Genomic DNA, 24,845 nt, shown 5'->3' with positions numbered 1-24,845 from the left:
GCGTTTCCCTAGAGGGATTCTTTTTCACCCAAACAGAAGTGCCTCCCCTTGAGACAGTAGAACACAGCCTTTTCAAATGGTCTTTTATCTACTGTACTCACACACCCAGGTGGTGTCCTTTGTATGTCAGCTGTCCCAAAAAGCCTTTCCTTGGAACCAAAGTTGGCTTTATTATGAGGGCTAAACATGCCAGAATGCTAAGATTAGTGTTCCCTCTTCTTCAAACATAAAATCATTCTTGTAGTGAAATACAATGGACTGTTGACTTAGAAACTTGATTGGTTCCCGGGGGCTGGTTGTAACTCAAGTTGATTGTAAGTCAATTCAGCTGAGATCTGGACGTTTACCTGGGTATACGCTATAGATAACAAGAGGCAGGTGAATCTTTAAGCTATTTAACTCAAGTTTGTATGTCAGGCCAGTCGTACCTTAAGGGTCCACTATACTGTAATTTGTAACAACCAAGAGCCTATGAACAATTAGGAAGTAAGGACAGGGAAAATTCCAGAATATCCAATAGTGAAGCAATTGAGATCATTATCTCTAGACAATAAAATTTAAGAATTCAATTTCCATTGCTTCTTGATTTTCCATTGCCATATTACAAGGTGTCAATTTAGATGTTTAATTTTTATTTTTAAAATGAGTTATGTTGCAGATCTTAGATTTTACTTGTCAAGTGCCTTTTTCCATATTCTCTCCTTTTTCCTGTTACAGGAATAATGACTCTTCAACTTCTCCAAGTTTATCAGGAAGAATTTATGGAAAAGGAATTTCCACTATATATATATATATATATATATATATATATATATATATATATAACATTTTTTTCATCAATAGGGAAGCCAGTGTTTGTCTTAAAATTTAAAAGACTTGTGTGAATTCACCAGCTTCCAGTTGGTTAATAGTTATTGTTAAAGTATCCAAATAAAATGCTGATAGGCAGCATGATACTCCAGAGTTATGAGGAGAAAATGAGGATAAAACCAAATTACTTAACTGACTGATAAGGTTGTTGGATTTACTGAATTTTTAGAGTTGGGAGGCCCCTAAGAGATTATCTACAGCAGAACTCTATTATAAAAGTGTAGTCACTGAAATCCAAGAAACGGAGGTGTAGTGCAGGGCTATAACAACCTGCACTGGACCCATGCACCCAGATGTCTGTGTATCTTGCAGGCACCTCTAATCCAGTATGCCCAAAACTTCTCAAATCATTTTTTCTTTTCCACTGTCATGGATGTTAATAGCACTGCCCTAATTGCTCTGGTTATAAACCTGATTGCCATCCTTAATTTCTCATTTTTACCTTTTCACCCTTGATTCTCAGTTTCCTACAGTCTTTCCATTGTCCTGGGTTTTGTCAGTATCTGAGAAGTCCGAACACTACTGACCTTGAGAACTAAGCAGTCAGTGAATCATTTGGATGTCTTTATTAACAAGACAGGGTTTGTATTTTAAATGTGAATGGGATGTGGAAGTACTTTACACAGCATGTAAAAATTTGTGGTCTTCAGACTGAGATATTTCTGGATTTTAACAAAACTTTAAAATACATTGGTGGGATGGTGGAATCAAATGATGGTGACTGGAAACCAACTAGGAAACAGTAAATGAAACAAGAATACGAGTTTACAGAAAGGATAAACTTTTACTTATGTTCACCTTTCCTCAAACTCATTTTTTCTAAGTAACTTAAGCTTGTTATCTGTTAATTGTGGCTTTCTGAGAACTTAGGGGGAAAGAATATATTACTGGGAACCTTTAGGATGTTACTGATAGTGTTCTAAGTAAATCAGTAGCTCCACAGTCAGGTGAGCTGATTTTAAAGTTTTTCTTTGCTTTTTCACAATGCATAGCTAAAGCAATAGCAAAGGTAGCCCACCTGGTGTCCCCTTTTTAGGGTCAGATCTGCAAGAGGGGGTGACGACTTAAAGGATGTAGGGAAGGTACAGTATTGATACAGCGCTCAAGGAAAGCCATGCACAAAAGTGAGAAAAGAACTGCAGTGGTTAAAAAATGCAGAAAGATTTGAATGAAAAGGAGCTTGGCTTATTGAAAGAACAGTAAGGCTAATAAACAGCTCAAAGCAGAGGGCAAACAGACGTAGCAAGTGCTAGATCTTACAGGAATTTGCGGGCCATGGCAAGGAATTCAGATTTTATTCTCAGTGTGATAGAAGCTGGAAGTTTCTCAACAAAGTTCAGATAGCTATATAGCCATTTTTAAAAAATCAAACCCCAATTGTTGGGCTAGTGTTGCATTACTATTAGCCTGAGGCTTTGTCCTAGTCTACTTAAATAACTCAAAATCTACCTCCAGAGTTTTGTGTTTTGTTTTGAGATACTGTAGTAGGGATTGAACCCAGGACCTTTGCACTGAGCTACACCAGTCATATGCATGTATGAATGTGTGTGTGTATGTATGTATTTAAATTTTGCCCAGGTGGGACTCAAACCTAGGCTTCTGCCTTTGCCTCCCAAAGTGCTAGGATTACAGCTGTGCACCGCCACACCTGGCTTCCCTCCACTTTCAAAATCTGGTGGATGTTTTTTAAACCTCTGAGCAGCTTTTGACATATTATTCACTAGGCCTCCCAGGTAGTAAATTGTCTTGCTTTCCTATTTCAGTGGTTGAACAACCTAATGGCTCCTTGTTTCCAGTCTCTACGAAGTAGAATTCCTGGGGGTGTAGTAATCAATTTTATAGCCATACGTCCCTCTTAGAAGCAGAGTATTATCATAGCCAAATATCAGATGTTTGTGTTGCCCACTTTTGTTTTTTCTGTTTTGTTTTGTTTTGGTACCAGGGATCGAACTTGGGTCCTTGTGCTTACAAGGCAAGCGACAGAACCACTGAGCTAAATCCCCTGCCCAAAATCCTATTTGTATTTCTTTTGTTTTTTTGTTTTTTGTGGTTAACATTGTTATTTTTATTTTTTTTAGTACCGGGGATCCAACTTGGGTCCTTGTGCTTGCGCAGCAGGCAGTGAAACCACTGAGCTAAATCCCCAGCCCTGTGTTGCCCACTTTTAGATCATGACATCTCCACTTGAATGTCTCCTAGGCATTTCAGTTTTGAAGGCCAGAACAGAACACCAATCCTGCTTCACCTCCAGTCTGCCTCATTTTAAGAAATGATTGTAATTTACTCAGTTACTGAAGAGTTAGTCTTTTTGCCTCATATTTCAAATCCAGACGACCTGCAAGAGTCCCCACAAAAATAGATTTTAAATATGAAGAGCTTGCCATATGCATTGCCATGGGTACAAGATTCAAGGATTTCTTGCCTACACTTCTGTGACAGCTTCCTGCTTCCACTGTTTTACCCCTAGAGCTTTTATTCTTAGAATGATTCATTACCTTATGTTCACTGCATATTTTCTTTTCTTGTTATCATACTTAGGGTTAATTATTGCTTCTCTTAATATGACAGTTATTTCCTTTATCCTATTCATTTCCTTTCGACTTGAACTTGTGCACATGCAATGAAGAAAGAGAACCTAACATTTATTGGATGCCTGTTAGGTGCCTAGCACTGAGTTGGACATTACACACTTGTATTTAATTAATAACTTTGTGAAGTAGGCATCATTACTTCCATTTCACAGATGAGGAGGCTGAATATACCAAAATTGAACAACTAGATTCTTAAAATAGGGGAGCTGGAATTCAAATCCTGTCTTTCTGATTGATTCTTGGCTTTCATTCTTCCTCTGTGGTTTGTGTCTTCTCTGGACTCTCAAGTCCCTGATCACCTCTGCTTTTATTTCCGTGCTCAATCTGCATTACATTGTTCTTCACGCCACTACATCCCAACACATTTTTTTCCTTCAAATTCTTGCTAGGGTATTTAATCTGAATTTTCTCCCATACTCAAGGGACTGTCTTATAATGACACTCAAGTAATGCTAGATTTTAAAAGAACAATCTGGGATTACCTTCATGACTCCCATCAATATAAATGCCACAAAAAGCTGTTACATTTGCTTCGAAGTGTAAATGACCAGAAGGTTGGCCCGGTGAGCCTCTAATGTGCTTCTACTATGCTGTATATTCTAACCAAGAGGTCTGCATTGGTGGTGTGGCATTAAGACTATTGTGCTTAGTAAATGTGGTCGCCTGCCCATTGCTTCCTGTAGTTTGATCTGCAATTGATTAGAATAATCTCTCACCCCTGGTAAACCTGTGCTGTGTATATGCTGAGCAGCATCCTCAATCCCGTCAGCGCTGCTTCTGATGACACAGGTTTCACCTATGTGTATCCTAAGGAATATTTCCTCGGGAGCATTTGCAAAGCTTTTTCTTTTACGTGAATCATGGTTTCCTTAGGTTTTTAGTTTTCTCCACTTGATTTTTAATAAGAACAAACAATACATGATCATGTTTTTACCGGGAATAAATTAGTAGGTTATCTAATTTTTAAACTTCTATGTGTCTCCCAAGAAGTCATTTAGTTCCAAAAATTAGAAAATGGAATCAAAATCAAGAATTCGAAAAATGGTTTCAGGCATGGTGACACATGCACTCAGGAGGCCGAGGCAGGAGGATAGCCACAAGTCCAAGGCCAGCTTGGACTACATAATGAGACCCTCTCTCTCAAAAAAAGAACACCCTTAGACCACTAAATATCCACCATCAAGAAACAGTCTGAGAAATCAGTGCAGCTGCATCGTTCACATAGATCCTAAATACAATCACATGTTCTTAGAGGTAGAACACACGTATGAGAAAGCACTGTGAGAACAGTGCCATTAAGGTGCTGGCCTTGAAGCTGGGAGGGATGTAGATACGGCTACAAGCCAAGGGAAGCTAGTGGCCACCAGAAGCTGGAACGAACAGAGGACAGACTCTTCCCCCAGTTAGCCCCTCCAGAGGAAACAGCCTTACTGACACCTTTCTACCCAGTGATTAGCATAAAAAACTGGCACCTCCAGAACTGTGGTAATGTAGATCTGTGATTTGTGAAGAGGAGCCACAGAAAACGTCTCCCAAGAAGGCAGAACATTAGGCCACAGAGAATATTGAACAAGAGACTTCAGGGACTAGAAAGTTTTCTTTCCCACTTTTAGGGTAGGAAACCAACCTGGTGTTCCCGGAGTCAGATTTTAGAATTGCTATGGACAACTGACGGCTTTACATCTACTATTCTTACACCTTTCAAATGAGAATGTTTACTGTAGTTAACTGTTCTTGCTTCATTGTGTATTGGCTGTGTTGGAGGAAAGGCAAGTAATTTGATTCCTGGCTCAGAAATCTACGGAGAAGAACTGCACTCAAAGAGAAAAATATGGAGTTGAAAACGTCATGTATAGTATTAAACTGCTAAGGCAGACTAGACTCTTCAGGGCTATTGTGATAGGCATAGGGACTGTAGCAATGGGGGTTTTGCAGTACGGAAGAGAGATTAGCCTAAATTGTGAAGACAGCAAGGACAAGAAGACATTATAGCCAAGGAATAGGGTGGGGGCCAGTGGATGTGAAATTACTAAGAGGAAACATGAGGGCTAAGGGGGATTCTGTTTAAAACACTTTGACAAGATACTTGCCAAAAGCAGCCCACAGTGAGAAGATAACAAAGGTGGGAGGTGAGGATTGGATAGGGTACCAAGGATAGGAGATTCTCCCGAAACTAACCTAGCAGGATTCTTGCTAAAACTAGAGTATGCAGACGGGGGGCAGAGCCCAGAGGGGCTCGAAGGAGCCTGGCTCCAGTCAATGTCAGCAGGTAGACAAGATCAAAGGAATAATTAATGCCTCGATTAAGGCAGAGATGCTCAGTGCTTTTCCAGTAACCATGGGGTTCTGCATCTCTTCAAGTTTACCCTAGGGACAGGCGGAGGCCACATGCATATTTCTAGCCAACATAATTTTAAAAGTGTCACATTAGGGGCAGAGCAGTGAAGAAGCAGTGCACCTCATCTCTGTTGCCTGGCTGCAGGATCTTTGTCATCAGAGGTAGCTGGAATAGCTACAAGATGGAGAAGGACAGGCTGAACTAACCTGACTTTGCCCGAATAAGAAACACTCACTGCATCAAGCATGTGATAATTTGGGAGTTGGTTGTTTTTGTTTTAGCAACGTAATCTCGCCCTATCCTAATATAAATTATAAGCATTTTGCTAAATTATTTTAAAACGCTGATCTGGCATGTGAAAGCACATTAGTGAATCTCTTTCTTTGTACAACATGTATTAATATACTACTTATCTGACCCCATCCATACTAAATGAATTCTAATTCTAAACTTCAACAAGGAGATGTCTGAAAAAGCGGGAGTTTGCTGGCTGTCTTACAATGTTTATCTGACTTTGTCCCTGAGTACAAGAAAGGAAAGGGAGGCTGGGAATTTAGCTCAGTGGTTTCGCCGCCTGCTGCGCAAGCGCAAGGACCCGAGTTCGATCCCTGGTACCAAACCAAAAAAAAAAAAGGAAAGGGAAAATAAAAGCTGACGATTTCTCAATTCACTGCCACATCCCCAGTCAGTGCCAGGGATAAACTAAGGTAATCAGTCCTTATGTTATGAAGATTCATGTGTCATACCAGTAAGTTTAAACTTCGTCTTAAAGATTATAAAAATCCATGGTGTAAAGTGCAATGGTGTCTTAATCATATTTGCATTCTTGAGTAGCTATTAAATTACTCAACATATATTGATCAGGGGCCTAGGGATTCCAGAGTAAGCAAGATAAATTTCCTGCTTTAATGGGATTCTACATTATATATATGGGAGGGGACGAAGGTTTTCAACAAACTTAAATTGGAGAATTAAAAAGTTTATACAGATAATTAATGTTTAGAAAGATTATACTTCCCTGAGGTCATGCCAATAGATGAGGCTATAGACAAGGTCTGGGAAACGGGCTGAGATGAAGCGATGCAAATGTATCTGAGTGTAAGATTAACGTACTCCGTTCCTCCACCACAAGCACGGATGAAGCCCTGCACTGAGATGACTGTGGAGAGCGGTGTTAGCCATAGAGGCTCCATGTTTAATCTTACCCTCCAGTGTATAGAGCAAGGAGACTGTTATGAGCAACCGCGTCCTTGCCGAATTAGATTGCCCTGGACCGTGATGAACGTTCTGTAAGCCCGAGAAACAAGAAGGCCCGTGAGGGCGGGGAATTTCCAAAGAACTAGTAAACAAGGAAGCAGGTGTTTTTGATAAAAGTCATGATTAATGACCTAACTCACAGAGTGTATAAAAGAGAGGTGAAAATAAACTTGGGTGCTCGGTCTTGGGAGCCCTCCCGACTCTGTCTCTTTGTCTTATTTTCTCAGTCCTCCTTTACCCCATTCAGGAACCTTTCGACTGGTGGCGGCTGGTCCGCCACAGATGACGAGACCGCAAGACGGAGCCCACCTGGATTCCTGTGGCCCTCGTGGATGACAGTTGCTCTACAGAGCTCCCTGGCCCCAGGAAATTGTTCTTGGGATTCAGGGATTGTGTATAACAGTGGCATGACCTACCCTATCCCATCTTAATTTAGGGCATTGGCTGGGAACAAGATTTATGGGTTGCAAGAAAAGAGAAAACCAGAACAGGAGCCAAGTGATCGTGAGAAAGAAGCCAGATCCTGCAGACTTTGTAAATCAAGGTAAGAAGTTTCAATTTTATTCTAAGTATGAGAGAAAATAATTGAAGGATTTTACATGGTGGTAGCATTGGGTAATTTACAATTCTAAAATATTAATCTGGCAACTAAAATTTGAAAATTTAGTCTGGCTGAAAAATTTAAGGTTATGTAAACCAGAACAATAACATCGAATTTCAAAACAAGTAAAATGCAACCAAAGCTGTATTTAGAAAGAAATTTGTAGCTTGATATTTTAATATCAAAAGAGAAGTCTTAAAATTAATGAGCTATTAAAAAGCCAAACATAAAAAGTAAGGAAAAGAGTAGTTTAATAAATCAAATAAAGGAAGGAAATAATATGATTAGAATTTAATAAACTAGAAAATCTTTAGATCAACAGAGCGAAGAGGTGATTTTGAAAAGACTAATAAATGGGGTAAATCTCTGGCAAGACTGACCAAATGCTTGAGTTCGATCCCCGCTACCAAAAAAAAAAAAAAAAAAAAAAAATTGACCAAATAACCAAGAGAAAAGTAAACAAAATCAGAGTTTTATAAACAGCCAAAATGTGTTTCAAAAGCAAAGGTGAAATAAAGACTTATTCAGATATGCAAAAGCTGAAAGGATCCATTACTATTAGACCTAGGTTGCAATAAATATGAAAAGTCTTCCAGCAAAGTGCAATGATATCACATAGAAATCTGGATCTAAACAAAGGTGTGAATGAGCGTTGGAGATGGTAAATAAATCCCTTGTCCATATTCAATTTAAAAACAGTGTAGAATGGTTTATAAAACATATAAGAAATATATGACTACAATAGCACCAAGGCTAAGAGGAAGAAATGGAATTATTAGGTTCTTAGCTCGATGTGAACCTTTATGATATCATTTGAAGACAGATTGATTTACTATAAACTCTAAAATAACCTGTAATATAGAAACAACTGTAGCACATAAAACATTTCCCTGTCCACAAAGGAGATAGGCTTTTATATTATTAGACTAGGAACTCTCAGTTCTTTGCATAGGACCTAACTTGACATGAAGAAACCAAAATAACCAAAAAACTCATTAAGGTGTTTTCTGGAAAAAAAAGATGCCACTCCTGGTGCTTGGCTGTCAGCAGGACAAGCCAGACAGTGTCTCAAATGACAGCTTTTTAGGCAGGGCTTCCACCCCCACTGTCTCAGGGAGATTAATGAGGAAGAGGTCAATAGAAAAATGTTGCTTCCAGTTCAGAGTGCCCTTCCATGTACACATCAAACCTTCTCTAAAAAATATACTATTCCTCAGACAGGGAGCAAATGTTTTTTGAATATTGTTTATTATTCAGCACCGCTGAAGTGGCATCTCTGCTTAGAAGTTCATTCAATATTTGCTCAGTAAATGAATGATAGGCTACAGGCTATTCAAAGCCATGTGGAAACAGGAGTACAAATGAATCACAGAGTTGGGAGCCCCTCCCCCAACCCACCCACCTACACCGCATTCCCAGCCCACCACACTTAGAAATTCATCTGCTTGGAACACGTCACGGGATCCGGCTGCTTTTTCCCTGCTTCTAATTGAGCTTCATTGTAACACGATGATGCTTCTGTCATTTTTATTCTGGCCTCAAATTCATGATCACCTGTACACACATTGAAGTCACTTGTTCATCTAATGTGCTACCTATTCTGCCTTTTGTGGGCCAAGAAACTCTCATTCCCCACTCCCAGCATTAGATAAAATGCACATTCATTATTTCAATTTATTTATCCAGTCTTAGAGTCCTTACTCTGAAAAAATTATGAACAGAATTTGAAAGGACTAAAGAGGTAGAGAAAAATGCAGTTCAGCAACTTTCAGTCTCTTCTAAAGATCTTGAGTTCAATGTGTCCTCTATAGAAACTTATTTTCTTTCTCAGTAAGTAGCATACAGTGATGTTTGCAAATACTAATTCATAGAGTTCAATTTGTTGGTCTCTTTCTCCTTTTGGTAAATGACTATGGATTTTAAATACCAATTATACCAGCACTGTGTTAGAAAAATCTCTAATAAGCAATATTAGCCACCTCGTATTTAAATAACGTACGATTTCACAAATACTTCTATAGTAGTTCTTGTATAAATCAATGGCCTAAGAGGAGAGGGCAGAAAGTCTCCTCCCCGCTGCAGATGTTCCAAGCCTTCCTCTCTACCCATAACTTTGGATACAGTGTGGAGGGGCAGGTTGGGGTTAGGGGATGAGAAGATCAAGTAAAGAAAAGATGGAAGGGGGTCGGGCTGTTCTCCAACCTTCCTTCCTTGGTCCCTCATTTCTAGCTACCCCTGGAATGCTGGGGCCCCAAAGATTCCATCCTAGGATCTTGCTTCCCACTCACTGCACCCTTCTGGGGCAATCACATTGGCTTTGAGGGTGTCAGTCTCCAACCAAATGCAGGTGATCCTCACCTCTAACAGTTCTGGCCCAGGTGTTTCCCACGCGTGTAAGACCTGTTTGCAGTTGTCCGTGGATATGCCCAGCTTGCTCTCTATCCAGGAAAACAGGAGTTGAAAGAACAGCCTGTGGATTAAGTCTGGCCTGTTACCTGTTTTTAGCCTTGAGCTAAGAACGGTTTTATACAGTTAAGTGATTGAAAACAAAATAGACAGACTATTCCATGATGTGAAATTCACATTCCATTGTCCATGAACTCCCTGTCCTTGGAACACAGCTGTACTTTCTTCTGTTGACTTTCTCTCTTCTGTGCTTCCATGGCAGAGTTGAGTAGTTGTGAGTGTCTGTGGGAGTCCATGGAGCCCACAAAGCCTGAAACACTTAGGAGCTGGGCTTTTATGGAAAAAGTCTGTCCCTGCTCTAGAACACCCTGGAAGGGATGCGTCGTCATTTTGAAGGCTAGACCATACAAGATGAGGCAACTTCCGCCTTGTGTCTTCCAAGCCTTCAGCCATCACAGAAACAGTGAGTGCCCAGGGGCCACTGTGTTGTAAGGATGTTCAATCAGCTGACATAGAGAGACCCAAGACTCCCCCAGAGAGAGCTACCCTGGCCCCAGACACCTCAACCCCACTGCAAGCTCAGTACAAATTTACAAGGGGCAATTGAAACATTGGATGAGTGTTTACATTTTTTTTAAAAAAACAACTTATTACAGTAAAATACATATTGCCAAGAACAATGGGATAAGTGTTTTAGAAGAGGAGGTATCTTTACTATTTTGAGGAGGACTTTTGGCATATGTCTTTTACTATAGTGTATTTTTAATGTAAATATTCATTGTATTTTATGATCATCCCATACTAATCAACTGTTTATGATAATTTATGTCAAACAGAAATATTATGGTGTATCTTCATGTACTTTAGTCACTAGATCTGGTACTGGGTGACTTCTGGCTCCTCCCTAAAATCAAAATGACCATGAAAGGTAAACATTTTGTAATCGATTCGAAACATCGAGGCAGCCATTACAGCTCAACTAAAGACACTCACGAGAGAGGACATCCAGAACTGCTTCAGAAAGTGGCAAGGATGATGGGATCAGTGTTTGAAGGGAGAGGAAATGTTTTGAGTGGGATTAACAGAAATGTGTCTTTTACTGTAATAAAGTTTTAAAATGTAAACATTCATCTTTTTCAGTCACTCCTTGTAATTATAGAGTCCCAAGCCCAGCTGAGCCCTTCCTGAATTCCAGACCCACAAAAACCTCGAGCAATGATAAAATGATTGTTGTTGCTTTTTTTTTTTTTTGGTACCGGGGATCAAACTCGGGACCTTGGGCTTGCAAGGCAGGCACCGGAACCACTGAGCTAAATCCCTGGCCCTGTTGTTGTTGTTGCTTTAAGCTACTGTGTTTTCAAGGTGATTTGTTGGGCCACAAGTAGCTGGAGTGCTACCACTGCTCTTCATCTGAGCTAGGACAACAGCTGCTTCCTCCCCTCCCCGCAATCCATGTGCAGTACACTGTGTTGTCATTTCCACTTCTAGTCTTCTGTGTCCTCTGATGAAAGAATAATTTACATCCCCGTCCTCTTCTTGCCTTCCTGTAGGCAAAGTCACTTTCTTTTTCTCTTGTGTGACTTTACCATATGGCTTGCTTAAGCCATTAAAAATGGCAGTGGAGGCTGGGGATGTAGCTCAGTGGTTCCAGCACCTGCCTCGAAAGTGCAAGGTCCTGAATTCAATCCCTGGTACCCCAAAGAAAAAAAAAAAGGCAGTGGATGGGACTTTGAAGCAGCTGCATTATTGAGTGTTTCCTGGAAACCCCAAAGAAGAGCTGCTCCTCCATCCTAGGTTCCAGCCATGAGGTTGGCTGGCACTCAGTCCACCTGCCACCTAGAGTGCCTCAGAGCCACAGAGCAGATGGTGGACCTCAGATTCATTGCTGACTTGTGATATGCATGACAAATAACCTTTGTTGTTGCAGCCCACTGAGATTGTGAAGTTATTTGATCCTCAATGTGACAGTAGCAAAATGAGCTTATACTGTGTGCAAAGGCCTTGAGCATAAGTGGAATACATTGCTGTGGGTTACTTCCATTCTCATTTCTTTTTTTTTTCATGATACTGGGGATTGAACCTAGGGCCTATGTACAGAGCTACATCCCAGACCTTTTAAAAAATATTTGGAGACAGCGTCTTGTTAAATCACTAAGTTGCCCAGACTGGGCTCAAATTTGTGATCCCCCTGCCTCAGCCTCTCAGAGTGCTGGGTTTACAGATGTGTACACACTTTCATTCTTTGGTATGACCTAGAAGTGTCATCTGCTCTCTCATGTCCTGCCATCACCTGTCTGTGCAGTTCTGTGTCCTTGTACACGTTGCACACTATTCCCTCCACCCGGAATGCTCTTAGCTGCCTATCAAATTATAGGTGCTCTTCCACATGTTACTGAAATAATAAAGGTGTGTCCTTTACTTCCCAAGTGTCTCCTAGGACCTTCTCTGGGGTTTGTTTACCTGCCAGTGAGGACCTGTCTTTTTTTTTTTTTTTTTTTTTTTTTTTTTTGTGAGGACCTGTCTTTATGTGGTGCTATTTGCTTACCAGTCTCAGTGCCTGGCTGGACTCTCAGCCCCTTGGGAAAGTGAGTGTCCTTTCCATGTCTGCGCTACACCCCTGACTGCAGCACAAAGCCTTACACTGCAGAGGACTCAGGGACTTTGGGTGAACAAATGGCAGAGGCAGAGGGAGCCCCCATGATACGGGAGAAGATTGGAGTTAGGGGCAAGTCCTATTTAGGGCATCACTCCTTTCTTGCCTCTAACATTTTTCTGCAGAACAAATTAAAATAAATATCAAGGACAAGCTTGAAGGCTTAAGAGTCATAGCAATATATCTTGAAGAGCATTGTGATCTGAGAAGCGTTGAGGCTGATTTTCTGCACACGAAGCTCTGTTTGTTTGTTAGATTCTTTAGGCATCACCTCACTGCCCATCGCCCCTTCCTCGTGGTTTCATGGTCTGTCCTTTATCTTTTGTTGTGATTTGGTTTTGTGGTGCTGAGGACTGAACCAGGGCCTCACATGTGCCACTCCTGTGCACGCTGCATTGAGCCACAGGCCCTTTGCTGAGTCCTGGAGTCTGCCTGTCAGTAGAACTGGTTTATCACATTAGCACAGGGAGGACACATGGAGTGCCCTTCGGGGGGTCCCAAATTTTCTATTCATTTCTTTAAAACTCTGTATGAAACTAAGAGCATAACTAGCAGAGATGGTAAGTACTGATGGGCTATGTACTTGTTCTATTTGACCATCATCTCAGTTCTTCCTCCAGCTAGCTCCCTGGGCCTCAGCGGTATAAGTGGTTTGGTCGTAACTGAGAACTGATGTTCCCTTAAACCTCAGAGAGGCTAAGATTTCATAACGAATTTAGCAGCTGCAAGTTTTTGATGGTGTGCCCAGAAATACACATCACAGTTGGACCAAGATTGTGAATGTACCAATCTTTAATCTTTAAATAAAGGTGGGTAGAAAAAGTGATTAAATTTTGGTGAGGACCAAATAAAATACTGCATGTAAACATGCTTTGGAAATGTTTACACTGTTCGTGCGAAGTCCGGCCCGTAATGAAGGGTGAAACACCATACTCTTTGACTTCCTATCTCCCTAATGAAACCGGTCTGTCTTTTAGCGGGGGCCCATAGAAGACAAAGTACCTAACAATAGGCTCTGCCGAGGGGCAGCATGATGGATAGAAAGTTCTTGCTTTATGAACGAGTGAGTATCATCACCATCACCAACTGACAAGTCTACAAGGTAGAAACCCGGGGCCCGGTGGTGCCCTCCTCCTCCTGCATTCCTACTCTCCAGCCACAACTCCCACTATTGCCTTAGTCCAAACTGCCTTCAACACTAGCCTAGATTTCTGTATTAATCTGATCCACATACATCAAAGGGCACCCGCCTTACCTCCTGCCACCCTTTCCTTACATTCCAAATTTGCTCCAGTCCCTTCTGCGGCTTCTCATTGGCACCAGGGGAAAGGCACAGTCCCTGAATGCTGCTGCATGGACTCCACAGTCTTCTGGGGTTTCTCCCACTCTGGCCTTTTGGTCTTTCTCTCCATTCTCCCTTCCAGCACCAGGTCCTTGCTCAGACAGTCCCACCTCAGAGCTGCCACCACATAACCCCTCCTAGCCCACTTCTACTCAGCTGTCCAGTGCCCCCCCGCATCATTTCCTCAGGAAAGCTTTCCTGGACTCCCTAACAACCGTGCCTTTCAGCAGCTCTGTGTATGCACTTGACACTCGTTGGCATGACTGGCTCAGAAATCATCTGCTGTAATTCCCATGATAACCAAGTACTGTGTTTCTTTTTGTTCATCACTTGATTTCCCCCAGCACCTAGCAGGCCACAAGGACAGATCTATTTTTAAAGGAATAAATGGTGCTAAATGTTTTCCTCTTCCTTTGGTCCTCCCAGAGGCACAAAGTTATCAGATCTGTTTTCCTCCGTGGCAAGTACCACCCCAAGGGCAATAAGATTATGTGTTAGCTGGTTTGAAGATAAATCAGAGCAGGAAGTGAGCACTGAGAGAAGAAATGAGAGATGCTAAAGAAAAGTAAGACATTGTGCTTCCCCTGCCTGGAGCTGGTTCCGCATGTTGGCCTGTCTGCCTGGAGACCCTTCAAGGACCGAGGGCATCTCATGCTCTCCAAGCTCTAAAGGAACAAAATTCATGTAGCTGTGGAATCATTCAAGTAATTATCTAAAAATCATGGGCTTGACCTAAATTTCACCCATGTGAGTGAGACACCCATATGAGAAAGTGATTCAAGTTGTCTTTTGCTGCACCCTTAAGTCCCGATTTGCTCATCATGTGGTTACATTTGTGCATGGTATTACTTAGTCTTCCATCTCCACATGAAAGACACTCCTACTCAACCTCTAAGCTTCATTCAGGACAATGGACCAGCCCCTCCTTCTTCCTTGAAATCTTCTTTTGTCTCTAGGGATGCTGCTTCCTGGACTTGAACACTCACTGGCTGCTCCCTCTCAGACTCCTTTGCTAGCTGCTCTGCCTCTGCTAAACGGCTGGCTTTCAGCCCAGGGCCTGGGCCTTAGTCCTTTTATCTTCTCAGAATGATTTCATCTGGAAACATGGCATTAATTACCATCCAGGAACGAAAGAGCCCCCAAATGTCTGTCTCCAACTTTGACCTCTCCCTTGACCTTCAGACCTACATAACCAAAAGCCCTTCTTCACATCTCCATTGGATCTGATGCTGGCTGTCTTCTGCTTTCCCCTCCTGACCCACTGCCATTCCTCTCCTTCCTATTTGGTGTGTACCACGTCGCCCAGCTCTCTGGTCCTCTGGCTGCCTGTTGAGTGTGTCCTGTGGCAGTGGCTGGGCAGGCTGGCGTGAGCTCAGGGTTTGCTTTCCCTTCTCTTCCTGTGCATCTCTTCACCCTCTGTGACATATCACTCTCTGCTGAGGCCAGCGCTCCCCACAGTGACAGCTACTGCCTCTCATGCCCCTAAAGGCCACAGCTGGTGACTGTTCCGTGCTCACCGCCCCTTGTTCCTTGCCTAAGCACTCACACGAGTCCCTTCACTTCACGCTCATCTGGTTTGAGTTTACATCTGTTTCTGCAAGACACCTTCAAATTCACTATGGCCAGAAAAAGACTACTCAAATGCTTCCTGGACCTCTCCGTCCTTCTCCCCGAAATACATGACATCAAGATGTATCCCTTTGTCCAAGCCAAGAGTGTGAGACTCAACTCTATTTTAAGATACAATTTTTCTGAGTCCTCTGCATTGTTCTAGGAAGGCTGTTCTCCTGTGACTCTCTATCTGAAACAGCGACATGTATAACTAGAAGACTGGAGCTTGTTCTGAATTCAGTTTAGTCTATCGGCGGTGAGAATTTCCCAGTGTTTCTCACTGTACTTTTTAAATCACTCATAGCACAACCTTATTCATCTTTGTATCATTACCTAGCTCAGTCTCTGAATTATAGTAGATGCCCCCAAAATGTATATCGGATTTTATGAACTAAGATTTATCAGGCATTGGTCTACTTAATGGCACTCTTTTTGTTCTCAGGTACTTAAACTTTTAACACAAGGGTACTTCTTTTAGGGGTAGTTCTTTCTCAGCCTTAGTATTCTATGACTTTTAATTTGATTTCTTCTAAAGTGAACAGGATGAGGATTAAGCAGGAATGTTTTTGGCTTTTAAGTTGTTTTTGAGCTGAAGGAAGTTTCCAAAACTACTAGGAGACTTCTACATGAACAGCTGTTATATGACCCCATGGAAGGGAATGTGCATTGGGAAAAAAAGGCAAAGTATAAACAATAAACATGCTGGGAGGTCAAATTGAGAAAAGGAAGAGGAAGGCTGGGGATAGGAGGACTGGGAGGGAGGACAAGGGACTCTTTCACACTAGCTGTGAAAGAGCTAAGCATTTTTCCCGATGTCTTTAAAAGCAGTTTTAGCCATTTTTGGAGAAGAGATGACTGTGGCTGTTTATGAACGTCATGTGGCTGGGTGACACCACGGGCTGCATGCCCCTCTGACCTATCACTCACTGACTTCCAGAACTAGCAGTAAGGGGTGGTCCCAGGGGTGGAGGTGGAATCCAGGAAGGCTTGCAGAGGCATGGAGATGAGAAGCTTCCTAGGTAAATGAGTCAGCTTTAGAAAAACAAAACCAAACCTTCCCTCTTCTCTCTCTAGTCCAGTGAAATGATCTGTTCAGGATCTTTGGCCCAGCCTTCCCCTGCTCTCTCATGAGGGTCTTCTTGTTGCTAGCAGCCATTTTCTCTATTGTGACATTTGGCCTCCTCTGGGACAAAAGCAGATCTGCTTCTTACAGAAGCCAAGTCGGGAAGTCACCAGGGAGGAAACCCAGAAGTCAGGCTCCCTAGGCAGCCAGTCTGAGAACAGGCTTTTCCTTCTCAGTCTTCACACAGGCCTCGTGGGAATGGGGTGGGGGTGGGGGGCTGGGGGCTGTGTTTGAGTTTAACTCGGGGTGGGGGGGCTCTCTCCCACAGCTGCCCACCTGCCAGACACCAGCATCTTAGCAGCAATAGAAATACAGGGTTTTTTTGTAGTTTTTTGTTTTGGCCATTCTGAAATAATAGTGATCTAAGGCAAAATCAATCACCATTTTGAAATACACCTATTGGAAACCAGGTTCCTAATATATATTTGCCTAATGAGCATGGATTTGGGCTGGGAATTCCCAGGTTCACACAGCTAGGTAGAATCCATGAATGGCCACTTGCAGGATATTAGTAAACATCCTGGGGAATGGAGACTTATGCCTTGTGCAGGACGGTGTGTGGGCACGTGGGAGGCCAGTGTATTTTCCCTAAGGCTACTTACACCTCAGGAACAAGAAGGAGGGAGACACTGAGAGCTTGGCCAAAGCACTTACTGGAACCCGGTGGCTCTTTTCACTCCCCCAAGAGGACACAGTGAGTCTAAGGCACCTCCTAGTGGCCGTGCTTCATGCTGGCAGAACTTCCTCTTCCTGTCACTGTGTTGCTGCTCCAGGAGGAACTGGCTGGTGCTGTTCTTCCTCTCCAGCTTTCACCCAGCTGCTGGTGCTCCTGGTGTCTGCTCCACTCAGCTGGCCCCAGTGCAGCTCTCCATGCCAGGAAAAGGTCGTTCTCAGGGAGTGGGCTTTCGGATGCCACTCCTACAGAGACCGGCAGATCACCTAATGCAAAAATTCTGAAGAATGCTTCCCTTGGTAACCACTCTCCGTGGATCATTTGGAAGGACGCGTCCCTTCTTCCTGCTGACTACTACCCAGCGAAGCAAATGGCTTGGCAAGAGAAGCCTGGCTAGGTACCTGCCTCCATGTGTCCTCTCTGCCTGGTTGGTGCCTTGGGAGTTCTGTATGTGCTGGCCTTGTGTTTAACTAAAACCACATGCCAGTGTTTAAAAAATGTTCTCTTGTAGAAAATTTCAGGCCTATACAAAGTGGATAGAATGGCCTGGGGGCTTCTGTAAAGATGATATGGGTGGGGGTGCACCTCCCAACCTGCTAGATGTCAAATAAGCCAAGTTTGTGTTGCCCAAAACTGAAGAATAAATTCTAAGGAACAGCGGAGGTTAAGTGTAGGAAATCTTTATCCAAAGAGATAGCTCCTGAGATATAGGAGAGGACCTGAAAGTGGGTTCCCACAGAGTACTTCTTTGGGAAAGTTTTATAGAGCAAAATCACAAGGTGGGTACAATGTTGGCCAGAACTATAATCAATAAGATTACAAATATAGCTGCTTAAGTAATATTGATCCAGTGGGGAAGTGGGTCACATAGCAAGTGTGCATGGAAAGAACAAGGACCTTTTTAGAAAGGGATGGATCAGGAGGTCCTGGTCACCCACCTGGGTGACTGATGTCTGTCTAGACTTCATTGGAGCAGGTGATACCAATTATAGTATAATCTTTGGTTTATTGCCTATCCCTCAGGGAGGCACATAGTCCTAGTCATTCCATCTTTATCTTGAGCCCTGGCCTTCAACAGATGCGCCTCCAACCACAGTTGTAATGTGTTCTCACCCTGTGCAGTGACTCTTTCAATGCCCTAGCCCTGTCTGACTGCCTGTAATATTTCTACCTAACTTAGATGTCTATAATAAAGGGAAAATTCCCTCAGCAGCTGTTTGGTTTCCCCATTTTAAGTCATACAAGAAAATCAGGATAGGCCAAGTGTGGTGGTGCACACCTGTAATCCCACCACTCTGGGAGGCTGAGGCAGGAGAATTGCAAATTGGAGCCCAGCCCGGGCAACTTAGCAAGATCCTGTCTCAAAATAAAACAAGGACTGGGGGTTCAGCTCAGTGCAAGGGCCCTAGGTACCAAAAAAAAAAAAGAAAAAAAGCAACCAATGAGTTTGGAAGGGCTATGAGAATCCATAAAGTCATGGATTTAAATAATATATTTGACGTTGTTCAATTCACGAAAGATGTTATCTTTATCAGTGTTCAGATGGTCCCCTTCGGTCAGTAGAAACTCACAGTTTAGCTCCTTCAGGATTGTCTTTGTGTTATTGTTGCTGTACTTTTATTTATTCATTCATTGAAGCCCTTACACCTTTTCTAACTCATTTTAATGTCTGTTTCTACATTTGACTGTCACTGTACTATAAGGTGAAGCTTTCCCCTTTTCACATTAGTTTATTATTGATTTCATTATATAAGTTTGGACTCATGGTTTTTCAAAAGATTATAGCTTAGTATCATTATTTATTTGACATTGTCTTGTGCCAAATTTGGTGCCCTCCAACAGCTTCTGTCATATATCTTTAGTTTCTGAGACCATGGATGTTTCAGGTTCATTTCAAACGTTCCCTTCCCAGTCCTGACCTAGGGATTTCTCCAGTGAGCGCCCTTGGAAGATGGCATTCAGAAATCAAGATCTGGGCACTTAGGTGCATCCCTGTTAGCAAGTGTTGCTGCTCCCATGCCTTCTCAGTACACAGATACAGGAATATATGTATACATACATACACGTGTTCACACATTTTTCATCTGTCTACCTATCATCCATATGTGTGTATATTTATCCATCTATCCATCTGTGTATCTATTTAAAAACATGAGTTCATTCTGACACCCATGTTTCCTTCCAAGCCCCTCAGACTTCATTCTAGCATGTTAACATCAGGAAATGTTAGGACAGTATAGCTTCTTGATAGCCAAGTGAGATTCAAACAATGATGCCTCAAATTCAGCCCGAAGAATTGAAGACTGTCAAAAAGACCACTTCACATATAAATTTCTATCCCTTATCCTCCATAATGATATTGTCCCTGCATTGTTATTTAAAATATTAACCATTATGATTAGGCAGATTAAAAAAAACTGATAATCAAAATGTGAAGATACACTTTTACAGTTTTTGTAGAAATGTTTAAATTTATATACTGTAATTTCAATTCTATACCATATACACTTGCTTTAAACTCAATAAATAAATGCTTAGAAGACTCTTATTTGCTATTCATAAAGGATTTTGTAAAACTCATCCCTGGGAAGCACTTGCTGTGTTAAAATGACTGAAATGGTGGATCGAAACTAACATAGCAACGTGTGTTGCACTCTGATGTTAGGAGGTACATACTGCTGAGGGACGTAGAAATCATGGGTTAACACATGAAGACAAAAGAATGAAAGAACATTATATAGAGTGAAAAGTTTGCTATCCGGTACAATCAGCGGGGTCCCACTTGTGGGAATAGCCCTTGGCTTAGTTCCTTAAATGCAGTGTTGCTGGGGCCAGACGGCACAGGTCTGCTTCTGTGCGGGGCTTGGGGGCTATGAGGGCCAGGTTGGGCCCTTGACACATCTGCAGCCCCAGGGGCCCAGATATTTGCTGCTTGGGTTTTGACAGAGAAGTCTGCTGACCCTTGAGGCAGAGATAAGAATAAAGTGGTCCTAATAGATCAGAGTATATTGTATTTCTTAGAATGTTTTAATAATGAAATATGGAAAAACCCACTTTTTAGTGTGAGTCTCTATGTGAAACTCCATTAGAATATATAACGTCAACAGTCAATGGAAAGTTAGCTCACAGCAAGGTGTGTCAGACGTTTGTATCTGTGTAACCACTGGAAAAAGAGCCTGCTCCAACCCACATGAAGATTCTAGAATCACAAATTGAATGCCATATATAAAGCTCATTCTCCACATGACACGTAGGTAAGCCATTGTCCTCAAAATGGGTGAAGCCAGGAATTTACAGCGAGCCACGGATGTCATCAATGAAGTGAATTTTGTATAAGACCTTTTGTACCTCACAGAAGCTTGCTGCTTACCTGTGCTGTGGTATTTGACAGTAGAGCTGCACATCTGTCATCAGGTACAGAAAAATCTCAGTCACTGTCTATTAGATGTACTTCAGTCTCAACTGTCTCTCTTCTTTCCCCTTGTACTCTAATTATAGATTATTTTTCAGTATTACCATACTATATGTTTCCTTTTTAAAAAAATATCTTCATACTTTAGTCTCCACTCTAAGGGGTTTTTGGGGGAGGCTTGTTTTTTGGTTTTTTTGGTTTGGTTTCTGGGGAGGGGGTTGAGATGTGGTCTCCCTATGTAGTTCAGACTGGCCTTGAACGCACATTGATCCTCCTGCCTCAACCTCCTGAGTGCTGAGATTACAGGTGTAGTGGACCCTCAAGTTTTGACTGACCTGACATATGAACAACTTGCATTACAACTGGAATTTTAGTTTTAACTTAGAATCAAAGACTTGAATTATGACCTGAATGCAGGCCACTTGTGCTTCCAGATGGTCTCAGATACAGATTTAACCCTTAAAGAGTTCTGGAAGGAACGTTACAACATCCTTTCCTGTGTGGGGTTCACTGGGAAACCCTGGGCCAATGTCTCTCTAAGGACCCTGAGATCTGCCTGGGTATAGGAGAGAGACTCTGAAGGCCCTTTCCTTAGTGTCTTTATGAGGTGTGATCAAAACTATGGTAAATACTGCTGCTGAGCGCCATCCCACAGAAAGGCAGCCTCATAAAAACATTATGATGTGTTCTCCTCTACCTTTTTTTAATGGCCTTTTAAAAAATATTAGTACATTTGCAGGACATAGTGATTACAGTCACCATGGGGAGCTGGTGCATGTACGTAACGCATCTTTTAATTCTTTTTCCTTCCACTTTCCTTCTCCTGCCTCTCCCTTCCCTCCATCTCTTGGTCCCTTTTCCAGTTCCAAAAGATCTGTCTCCCTCTGTGCTATTAGCTTATTTGCCAGATCCGCCAGGGTGGGATCTATGGCTCTTCCTCGATGTCAAAATAACAAAGAAAGGTAAATGCTTTGAATCGATTCAGGACTTGGAGGCAGCGACAATAGTCCAACTAGACTCTCATAAAAGAGCACTTCCATCACTGGTTCAGAAAGTGGCAGGAAGACAGGATAAATGTGTTCAAAGTGAGGAGTGTTTTGAGAGAACCAATGTCAATGTGTGTTTCACTGTAATAATTTTTTTTTTTTGGTACCGGGGATCAAACTCAGGTCCTTGTGCTTGTGAGGCAGGCAGCAGAATCACTGAGTTAAATCCCCAGCCCCTGTAATAAGTTTTTTAAGTTAAACATTCATAATATTTTTCAATCACACCTGGTATTAGTCATATATATTTTAAATTTATACCTAATAACTTCTTTGTCCAGATTCCTCGTGTAGTTGTATCTATTATGTATTTTTTCTCTTGATGTTCAATTTCATCGTGTCCTCTGTATGCCTGATGATTTCTTTTTAAAACCTTTACAGTGTAGAAATATTCCCAAACTCTGGATTATGCTGTCTTCTCGTAAGAAAAGAGACTGCTGCTTAGGCAGGTATCTGAGTAGTAATAGCAATTACAGGTTACTTTAGTTCAAATGGAAGTTGAAATGATTTGACACCTAGCTCAAGTGCTCTTAGGAATGATCAATCTCTAATTCACTTTATTCCTAGAGTTTAGTTCCTGATATATTTACCAAGGCTCCTCCTCAGATTTTTGTTCCTCTAGTCGAGTGAGTCTGTTGAAAACTCAGCCTTTCTGCCATTTTTGTTTATTTTATTTTTATTGTCTTTTTTAATCCAAGTGGTATTTATTAGTAGATGTTTGTGATACATAATAACTTCCATTGTGGGATATTGGTACCTACACTATTGCTTCTTCATCCGTTTTACTTCCCCTTCATCTCGCCTCTGTCCTGTCTCCCTCGAATCTCCAGATCTCTTTCCTGTCTTCACAAAGTCTGTCTCCCTGTGCCCTATCATCTGCCTTTTCTTTTGCTCTTTAAATGATATACTTTGGGTTTCTCATAAAAGAGAAACCGTATGATAGTTAACCTTCCATGTCTGATTTCCTTCCCTCAGCATCACAGCTTCAAGTGCATGCAACTTCCTTCCTACCAGTGACTCGGCTTCATCCCAGCTAGTCTGCCATTGCTCTGCACACTGCCAGTAGCCTAGAAGGGAAGAGCAGCTCTATCTGCCCTGCTTGCCTCCCTGGGCTTCTCTGCCCTGGAGGTGCCTGGTCCATGATTCCTCACCACCGTCATAACTTTCTAATGCCTTCAAGCAGATTTAGAAACATTTGTTTTGTCCTAACTTTTATAGCAATTTTAAATAGGAAAATACTTCTGAGACTACCTAGTCCACCAAAGCTGGAGGCAAAGTGCCACTGAAAGAGAAAGATGAAGTGTGTTTTTTTTGTTTCAAGAAAGACTAAATGTACCAAATTTGCTGGTTTTTTCTGTGATGTCATACAGTTACAGATAATATGCTCCCTTGAGAATTCTTTTTTTTTAATTTTTTTTGCATTAAGTCATCAATAATTGTATTTTGTTCTCTTGGATTTGGATTTAGTATTTAGTATTGCATCTAAGAAGAAGAAAAATGTAGGATGTGAGGACAAAAAATATGAAATAAAGAAAATGTATAAGATATAATATTTTAATAACGAGCAAGAGCTACCAAAGCATGCATGACAGATGTGTCAGTCTCTATAATATATCAATTCTGGGCTCATTCCAATGGCCTTGCCTTGGTTCTCAGTTCTTCTCCAACTTGGAATGGCTTCTTCACACCATCCTGCCTTTCCACATTTTATACACCTCTGGGGGCTTCTGGCTTCTGAGAACTAACGAGGGAAAGGAGGTGGGTTCGATAGAGTAACATCTGCAGAGGAACAGAAATGAAACCGAAGCTGCAGTCAATCTTCATTCCTACTCCGCCTAACCCGCCGGCACCTCCTGAAAGCCTGCAGAAAGAGGAGACTTAGACTTCCCTAAATTTGTGCCCAGGGATGGGCAACGTTTCCCAGTTCTGCCCAGGTCGCCCCAGGAGACCATCTTCCTCTCTCCTCCGAATCCCGCTGAAACTCTTCTGCTGGCGTTTGTCTTCCCACCAGAGACCTTTCTTTGGCCATCTGGGGTTCAAAGTCGCCGTATACTTCTGGCGGTTCCTCCTAGAACCTCACTTCCCACCGGCCCTGCCATGAGGGAGGAGTTCCCCTTGAGAATTCTTTTAAAAAAACTTCTTGATCTGTTCTTTTAAGGTAAAGGTGAAGTTTAGTAGCGAGTAAAACAGGAGCCAGTTTCTAAAAGAAATATGTGCTATAGAGAGAAAAATTTGCAAAGGAGCATTTGTGGAAGCATTTCCATCATTTTAAGATTTCATTGTTGCACTTAATACCAGGTTAACACAAATTCTCCCAACTACACAACAATTAAAAAGCAGGAATGATAGTTTCCTATCCTATTTAAATTTTTCTAGCTGGACTGGGCAATGGTAAACACCTGTAACCCCAGTACTCAGAAGGCTGAGGCAGGAGGATCACTGTGAGTTTACAGCCAGCCTGAGCTACGTAGTAAGTTCAAGGCTTGCCTGGACCACATAGGGAGACCCTGTTCCAAAAAGAAAAAAACCACAAAACAACAACAAGCCCAAACAAACAAAAAACCCAAAAAGACATTTTTTTCCTCTAGCTGAAAGTCAATGAACTTTGAAGTTGTGTGCTAAAATACAAAAATCTAACATCTGCTAGTTGTTTGCCTAACAGTAGTAAAAATGGAAATATACTAGCTAAATTCTCTCTTCTGTACTCATACTCCAAAAATCCTTAGTGTATAATTAGTAGTTAGGGTTGTTAAAACTAGGAACTGTTGTTTAATAAGCATAGCTAGTGATAAACTTCATGTGGGTTTACATATCTGTGAACTTCTAATTTTAGCGGCCATTAAAATCAAGTATAAAAATGAGCTGAATTTAGGTCCAGATATTTGAACCATATTCAGTAACTTACATTTACAATTTCTTAATGAA

The 24,845-nt window shown here is 41.8% G+C and overlaps 1 long non-coding RNA gene across 1 annotated transcript; it reads left to right on the top strand.

The window, feature by feature from the left end:
* Positions 1-832: 832 nt before the first annotated feature.
* LOC110345192 (uncharacterized) lies at positions 833-24,845 on the top strand. The gene is made up of 3 exons (XR_002388356.2): positions 833-7,600; positions 20,720-20,879; positions 22,896-24,845. It is a non-coding gene; the product is annotated as an uncharacterized LOC110345192 (long non-coding RNA).

Source organism: Heterocephalus glaber, unplaced genomic scaffold (assembly GCF_053883595.1).
Source record: "Heterocephalus glaber isolate CG9 unplaced genomic scaffold, H.glaber_assembly_v1.0 deba00000809, whole genome shotgun sequence".
NCBI classification, from domain to species: domain Eukaryota; kingdom Metazoa; phylum Chordata; class Mammalia; order Rodentia; family Bathyergidae; genus Heterocephalus; species Heterocephalus glaber.
Note: the sequence above shows the minus strand (reverse complement) of the source record. Positions and strands in the feature narration are given on the sequence as shown.